At 31.8% G+C, this 9,158-nt stretch overlaps 1 long non-coding RNA gene across 1 annotated transcript; it reads left to right on the forward strand.

The window, feature by feature from the left end:
• Positions 1-461: 461 nt before the first annotated feature.
• Positions 462-7,439, forward strand: LOC143226622 (uncharacterized). Its single transcript, XR_013014685.1, has 2 exons — positions 462-1,863; positions 4,396-7,439. It is a non-coding gene; the product is annotated as an uncharacterized LOC143226622 (long non-coding RNA).
• Positions 7,440-9,158: the final 1,719 nt, after the last annotated feature.

Genomic DNA, 9,158 nt, shown 5'->3' on the forward strand with positions numbered 1-9,158 from the left:
GTGTTATCACCAGTAAAGAGGCTGAAAATAGTTTTCTATTTACTGTATTTTTAGAAACACAACATGAAATTGTCAAGAATGTCCATAAGCTAGAACCCATGTAGACATCACAGATCTTATGATGTAAATTGTCATCATGAAGAAAGTGGGACTCTTTAACTCCAATGTTCATTAATTTCAGGGAAAGTTGTTTTAAGATGGCATTATTATTAAAAATCAAAATGGCGCCAATTTTATGGTCTCTTCCTAAAGTATATATGTAGATGTTGATGCAAAATCAAAACTATCTAATTACACATTGCATTATCCAGCGTCAGGGATAAACCTCAGGGCGAAACATGTCTAAAATGGTGCCGTTGTTGAGAGTCATAACGACGACACGACAGTAAAATGTGGCTTATTGTGACCTGAATGTTTACATAGAATACACATTGGTGCATCAGTCCCAGATAAGAGAACTATGAATTAAAAACTGTGACCAATGCGTTGTCTAGTTAAGACAACTTCCTCTTTCTGATCGTTACGGAAACAAGACGGTCAAAGTACAATACAGGGTTCTATCTGGAAAAAAATTGTTTTCACGTTTTCCACTTCCAACTGATACAGTGCCGAGGCTTCAACACAGAACCATAGTTCATGTATGGAACAAGAACGGCATTGATAGCGACAGAGCAGACAAATTTAGCTGCGGTGTTGACGAGCTATTTTCCGCCAACACTCAAGTGGCCTTGTATTCAGAAGAACTGGTTAGAAGTAGAAGTAAAGAGAAATAGGCCAGTCGGTTTTAACTATCGGCGAGAACAGTGTATGAACTAAAGTGAAGCGACTCCAGGAAAGTAGAGAACTAAGCGAGTCAGTATAAATAGTACAGTTTGAGTACTGCTTAGCTTCTAGGTGCTCCAGGGCAATACAAATAGCGTACAGTTCAGCAGTGAACACAGAAGCTGCAGAGCTCATTCTGGTATAAAATTATGTTTACAGTCAAAGATAAGCCCTAAGAACTTTGTCTCAGGGACCACGAGTAACACAACTTCACAGATACGGAGTTCAGGATCTAAGTGAATACCCCATTGGCAGCAAAAGTGTTGGCAAACGGTTTTAGATAGGAAGAATTATAAACCATTTGCTGTGGAGAACATCCAACACTGGTACTTGGTTGACCCTAGCTCCAAATGGACCAGAGGAGTGACCGTGGGGGGAGCACCTCAAGGCTGCCAATCTACAGGAATTCAAGGCCATAGTGGTGTCTTAGGGTTGGGCCCCTCAATCACCAGGATCCTGTCTTTCCTCTTCAGGGGTCGCCACGCAATCCCAGAGGAGGTAAACTAAAGGAAGCAGAACTTTCTATGGGAACTCCCCTCACCATGTACAGGAATCCACATCTAAAGGTTGCCATAAAGACAAAATACAATAGGATCATTATTTGCTGCGTATTTTATAGCACACTGTGTTCTATTGGTGAATTAGAAAAACTTATTCCCCCAATTTTTTATTTTACTCAATTTAAGTACTAAACTCTCATTTTATGAGAAGCCAAAATAATGAATACATTTCATTTTTTTATTAAATTGTAACTCACTAATGTAAACACCACACAGATGCATTTCTTGCTGGCATTTTCCGACCTACAGCACAACTGTTTCTGATAGTTCAGGTACAGTTATCATTTATTTAGATTAACAGTCCCGTTCAGCTCTAAGACATGGCAGTGAATTGCGCAGTTTTCAACTGCTGTTTCAAAGTTATACACGTACAATGATAACCTTCATCTGAACAGTATGAATTTGGTGGAACTCAGTTTAACATTTGCATTCGACTTATATTTAAAGCATCCGAAGTGTGCGACACACAGCTCTGAACCAGGTTAGTTGACATATCTTTAATTTTATTCATACGTTTAACTCTCCTGGTGCTATATGAATTTATATTTTTCATTTCTTAGTTAAGAAAGACAGGAAAATTAAAACGATTTCACTGCAGCCTATCTGTCATAAATGAATAAAACAATACTGAACGGAACGAAGTGTCAACTGTTTCATATCTAAGTAACTAGTTTCTACCTATTCACGCGTCCTCTTCATTTTAACATTGTGTTCCGGGAGAAATAAAAAAAAAAAAACTGTTCAACAAAGGACTACGCTACCCCTAATCTTGGAATTCCTTTAAAGACACAGACGGTTAGGAAGTTGGTCAGTTGTTTTCTTTCATTACTATCTTTTGTGATCTACAGTTATCAATCGATAATTTTTTTTCAGTACTGTCGAGAAAACCCAATTGTAGAGAAAAATATATATGTAAAAATGGCTCGTTTGGGTTGAGAAAATATTTTACGTAGGGGAGCGAACAACTTTTTTTTTCGGTCATCGTCAGGTTCACAAAGAAAGAAAGAGGTAACTGACCGGAAGTTGACCACAAGTTTGCAAGGGATTGTGTGACTGAGTGTCGGAATGTGGAGGGCGGTGTTAGATATTTGCATATGTAATTTTATATTGTTTATTATATTATTTTTAATATAGGTATAAAGGTGTTTTTTTTTGTATCGGTTTATTTTGGGTTTAAGTTGTTGCATAAGTAAGGGTTCTTTAATTTTGCATTTGTTTATGTTTGTTTCTTTATTTTGTATTTGAGTGTTTTCTATGGTTATATTGCGTTTATTTGAATTGCAGTGTTCGAAAACGTGTGAAGGTGACTTTTTATGTTCTTTGAATCTGGTTTCCATATTTCCACTTGTTTCTCTAATATAGAAGTCGTAGCAGTTATCACATTGTATTTTATAAATAATGTTGGTGTGGTGTTTGTCAGTGTAGTTTTTACATAGTATATACCTCAGTTTTGTGCCTGGTTTTTGAATAAATTTGGTATTAACTGGAACGTCATATTTTGCAACTAGTTTTTGCCAAATGTTGGATATATTTCTGGTCATGTCGGGAATATATGATATACAGCAGTATATGGTTTCGTGATTTTTTAATTCGTGAGATATATTTATATTTGTAGGTTAATTTTGCTTTCTGTCTAGGTGTGTTCGTATGATTTTTTCTACGGTTTGTGGAGGAAACTTATTGATGTAGATGAAGTATTGTTTTATTTTGTCTAATTCATCGTTAATTTTATCTGGTGAGCATAGTTTTATGGCTGTGTTTATTTGGTTTCTTAGTAAGTTGTGTTTTTGTTTTGTTTCATGTGCTGGATCCCAAGGAATGTATAGTCCAATATGAGTGATATTGTTCGGTAGATTTATGTTATAAATTGTGTGTCGGTTCTTGTAATTTTGAGGTTAAGAAATTTTCTTTGATTGCCTTCTTTTTGTTCACATCTGAAGTTAATGTTGGGATGTATAGAGTTAATGTGATTGAAAAAATTAAGTGTGTGTTCTGTAGATCTAAATCCCGCAACCGTGTCATCTATATATCTGTACCGGTATAGTGGTGGTTGTAATTCTGTGTTAAAATTTGGACAGTTTTTGTTCTCGTTTCACGTTAAGGATGAAACTTATTTAGCTTAGTAGATCATGTGGTGTCTAAGGAACTATTGTGGTTTTAAAAACCTTTATAAATGTTTCATGAAATTAGTTTTTATATTGAATGAAAATTTCCAAAACAAATAAATTTCTCTTTTAATATTTGAAATATTATCTTCATAATTTAATTCAATTAGAAATTTATACCTCATCTCTGAAACCAGTAATATTTAATTTAAAGGAGAAACCCTGTAAAAACATAAAAACAAAGAAAAATGTTCAAGCTACTAACGTAATGACACACTCCATTTTTCTTTAAATTTGGTTTGTTTTTACAACATTAGCTACAATACCATTCATAATAATCTTACCGTAGATCTTAAAACTAATGTTATCACACTTTATAATTATGTAGATCATGTTTCATTGTTAACTTGTTATATGGGTTTAGAACTAAGATAAATATCCTAAAGTAGACAAACCTCTGTAAACGTGTTTTGTAATAACTGCCAACAAAATCGTTGATAAATAAATCGTTTTATCTTTTATGAATTTTAAAATATCTTGTGTTTAACTTATGTCATTACGTTCATCTGAAAAGACTGTTATAATTATTAACTTTGTTAAATTGTACGTTACGTTTTTAGTTCTGTCTTTATAGTTACCTTTATCTTGGTTAGAAACTATTGATAAAAAATTGTTTAAAACACATATATGTATAGAACTGTAATACATGATATGCTTGTATTATCACACTGAAGATCATATTACACTTGTTTATAGAACAGGAATTTGGATCAATCTGTAAAGTAGTCATTTTTAAGTTTTAGAAAGATTTATTAAAATAAGATTTGACAAATCTAACGCTTTATAGTATTAATAAGATGTTTTAGAGATAATCAAGAAAAAATTACTACATTAACTTTTATTCGCAGCATCTTTATCGACATACAACTGTGGACATGAAAACTTCTGACCAGACATTCAGTTTTAAGAAGTTCAAGACTGTTCCAGGAATTGGAATTATTTTGGGAATGACATCAGGATTCATGTATTCTCTGGCGATCCTGAATTTGAAGCTGGTATCAGAAATTAGTCCGGCCCAGTTTCTCGTAACTCAAGCTCTTATCCAGTGGGGGAATTTATAATGTTTTTATTATTTATTCGAACGCCAATTACTTCGGAGAAAAAGGAGAAAGAATTATTTTGTTTTTTAGAGCTTTATTTGATGGAATAGTAAAAGCCCTAATGATATACTGTTTTCATTGGCTCCCTCTTGCGGATGCTTCCACAATCTATTCCTCTTCTCCAGTGTTCATTAGTTTGCTTGCTTACTTGGTTTTGAGAGAACCTTGTAGGGCTTACAATGTATTCGTCTTAATGCTGACGATGACGGGCATTATTTTGATTATAAAACCAACGTTTATCGTAGGAACGTTTCAAGATATTCATGACGTAGATAATCGGTGGAAAGGAATTACGGTTGGATTTTCTGCGTGTCTTTTGAAAGCTTGTTGCTATACAATGGCCCGTAAACTTCAAAAATCACCACCTCAAGTTGTGTCCGCCATGATGTCTATTTTTAGCCTTGTTGTGGGTACTTTTCTATTGTTTTTCTTCGAAGAAATTCAAATATCATCTTGTGGCATAAACAGTGTTCTTCTTGTGAGTTCTGGCATCTTTATGATGCTGAATCAACTCCTCACCACAACAGCCTTACAAGTGGAAAATGCTGGACCAGTGTCTGTTGCTCAAAGTCTAAATATAATTACAGCCTTTTTATTCGATATTTTCATATTAAATACCATCGCCACCTGGTACAGTATTTTTGGCGCTGTTTTAATTTTTTGTTGGTGTTCTTCTAACAACATTAAAGAAAGTGAATTAGTTCTTAATATTTTAACATAATAATTTACTTCGTGCTGTTATTAATATTATTTGGTTTCTATTATTTTTTGCATAATAACTTTTTCACTGTTTTATTATTGTTATTTCAAAGCTTTTGATAACCGATGCTCGTAATGTCGTTCACAATAAATAGTTTTAACACTAATGCTTGAAGCTAAGAATATTATTTTCGATGGATATTAAATATACTGCAAGAATTTTACAGTAGTTTCCATGCTCTTTAGTGAGTCATTTTTCTGGAAGATAGTGAAGCTACACCTAATTTCAGTTATGTGTTAGATCGATAAATTGTGCTGTATTCGAAGAATAATTGACGTTATCAGACAAACAAACTAATGTAGGCGTAAACTTACTTCATAAAACTAAATGACGTAATTCAGGTTATAATCGATCACACATTATGTAAATATTAACTGTAATTTTAATTAGCTCGTTCTAGCAAACAATGTTATTATTATCAATATTATTTTATTCTGAAGTATTAACTGAGAAACCGTACTGTGTTTGTCAGTCAAAATATCTTTCCATCGTGTTTTATATCACGAACGATTCAAAGCAAGTATGTTTCAATAATACTCATTTTTTAAACTGTTTATAGATCAGACATGTTTTCAATGACATTGTTTTAATTCTTGTAGATCAAACATGGTTTTAATAACACTCAGGTTGTAAACTATGCACTAGCAGTATAAACATAACTTCAATAATATCCAGTTTTGAAACTTTGCAAATACGAAAGGCTTTTGATACTAAAAACAAGGCTGTTGTAGGCCTAGGATACCAATAGATCATGATGTAGCTTTACGCTCATTTAAAACACATAAACTAGTAAAGAAACAAAATTATAAAAATGAAATATGATTCTAAGTTTACACTTACATACGGTATAGTTGTTATCATATCCAGGTACGAAGTGGTAAGTTCCAGGCTGGAGCTTCGATAAAAATTTTAATATTGTAATAGTTTCTCTTCACGCTCTAATATTGTTTATATTCTATCACTGGAAAATAATAATATTTATGTTGTGTATAGAGTTTTCGATGTGTATATTTTATATCTCAGAAAAACATATATAAATTGTCCATCTACCGGTTGGTAAAGACATGTTGATATTAAATCTGACATTTAAACTGATTCGGAAAACCAATTAAAAAATACTACAGTGAAGAGTTATCTATGTTTGACAGAGAAGTAAAGGAAATAGATATGCAAACGATGAAATTTCAATAGTTCCATTCAATGTTCTAATTATGTTATAGTTTATATCAAGGAATTGTGAGATATGTGAAAATGTGATATATTTAATTGGATAAAATCTGTTATTAGTTTAGTTTTATGTATAGTTCTTACATAAAAAAACACCAATATTAAATAACTAAAAGTAATTAGTTGGACACGGTTAAATTGATAGGAAAGATTCTGAGCTTATTTTCAATACAATAATAATCTTTCAAATATTGCCTATTCTATTTCTTCATTGTTAATAGTGTATTGTGACATTCCCTCCTGTTCGCTAAATTTCTAGAAAATTCTCGAGTGTAAGAATCAACAACGTATATATGTAGGTAAATAACAATATTGATGAATTAGCTGAAAATTTTAGAAAATTTTCTCTGAAACTTATAAGTGGTATCTAATGCAACGTGTATACTGTTGATTTGCTACGGTTTCTATACTACAAGCCTAGGGAGCTATAGTTATGAATAAAGTTTATTAATCAAAAAACTACAAATACTGACCAGAAACATTTATATGTTTCAAACAGTTTCAAACTATTTAAACTCAGCGAATTATCATGAAATGTTAGTATTTCTACTTTAATATTAGATACTTTTAGCGGTGAAAATCTGACGTGCAAACAGAAAAGAGGTTCATATTTACCTGTTATGTAAACTGTACCGATATCAACTCGAAAATAATTTCCAGACCACATTGAAGACTCATTTGTATTTGTTAGTTTGTAAAATTTTTGTTTATCAAATCGTTATCTCTAACAACTGTTTGGGAAGACAATTATTGTAAATTATGTTATCACTAACATATTAAAATATACATGTGTTAAGAAAGAAAACTGTGTGTATTAATATTGTTGGCAGACCTCATTAATTACTACATCTTCAAATTTAATTATTTCTACATTAAAATAAAATTTAACTTAGTTTCAGGATATTTGTCACCAGAATACCTAAAATAATAAATTAGAGACTCGCTCAAGATAAACTATAATACGTAAAAGTAGAAATGAAAAATGTTTTTTAGTTTCTGCTGTCAGTGAAAGAGAAAAACTTAAGTTAGAGGTAACGAATATTTTATTGTTAAAGACAAACAGGTGCAGGAAAACGTGTATTGGCAATATGAGCTCTTTGAAAAGAAAAATGCAGAGGTTGTGTGATAAGAAGTGGTGATAACGTTAGTCGAGAGGATCTCTGATGATGTCATTCAAGTTGAAGCTAACAATATGATATAATGTACGCGTACAAAGTGATTCATTCATATAAGTAACACATCACATTATATAACCTACATGCATCATCTGGGAACAGCCAATCGGCGTTAGTTGAATTTCCATCTGCAAACAACATAAAATAACTCTTCAGAATTTACGTGGGAAAAAAAATATAATATTAGTTGTTCCATATTATTGAAGAGACATTGTTTGACAGAAGAGTAGGATAAACCTGAAAATGGAAAACAATTTTTAGTGTTTAACTCTTATGAAACAGATATTCGAATATTGATTTTATGTACAAGAATGACCTACAGTTAATGTCGAATTGTAATCGTCTCTACACTGATTGAACGTTTAATACCGTTCCAGATCTTCTGAAAAATAATATTTGTTTCATAGGCTGGAACGATACATTGCCGTCCCTCTTATTTATACATTGTTGCAGTATAAAAATGAACACACATATATTAGATATGTTAAATATATGTTAGATATAGTTAAATTTAAAATTCTGTGTTTATGCTATATGTGCATTAAGCAAGTTTAATTAGGTGGCTGATGCTTTTTAGAAAATAAATGTATAAACATTCGACAGATTACATCAGTGATTTCAAAACTAGAGCTGACAGAAGTTTCATATAGGTGACACTACACGTATAACTAACAAAGAAATATTTACAATATTTATTTATTTCAATAAATGTGGCTACATAACAATGTTTATGCTGGAGATGTTTCAAAATCCCAAACTATGATGAACGCATGATAGTCCAGAGTGACTATTATTTAAATTTTCTATTTAGTTGTTACATGTTGTATATATTTATTTATCAACACTCTTCTCACCTGCTCAGGATGTTCAACTAAACCAGAAGTACATGAACTAATGATAACTGAAGGACTGATGTAATAGAAGTAGTGATGATTATGCAGTATTAAAGTGTTCATTATACCTATAAATATCACCCCAGCATCCTTCCAATAATTCTCTTTTGTTCAACAGTTTTCAGTTACTTTACTGTATTTAACGATACTTATCTGTATTATGGTAAATATGACTAGAGCGATACACTAGTGTCTTTAATCTCTTTCCGTATTTAGGATGGTGCAGTTGAACAAACGGATATTTTTCCTGTATCACAAAGTTTTTTGTCAATCATGTGCTTTTTAATAATATGTTCATCTTCTTTTTTGCTTCATATAAAACTAAACTAACATTTCAGGGTCCTCTTATATTCTCTAAACCTTATTATACTTAGATTTTTAAATGTTATTGCTCCACAAAAAATTACACTGTAACAAAACAGATACACAGAGAAAGTTATTTGACTTTTAATCATA

Source organism: Tachypleus tridentatus, chromosome 9 (genome assembly GCF_004210375.1).
Source record: "Tachypleus tridentatus isolate NWPU-2018 chromosome 9, ASM421037v1, whole genome shotgun sequence".
In the NCBI taxonomy this organism is placed as follows: domain Eukaryota; kingdom Metazoa; phylum Arthropoda; class Merostomata; order Xiphosura; family Limulidae; genus Tachypleus; species Tachypleus tridentatus.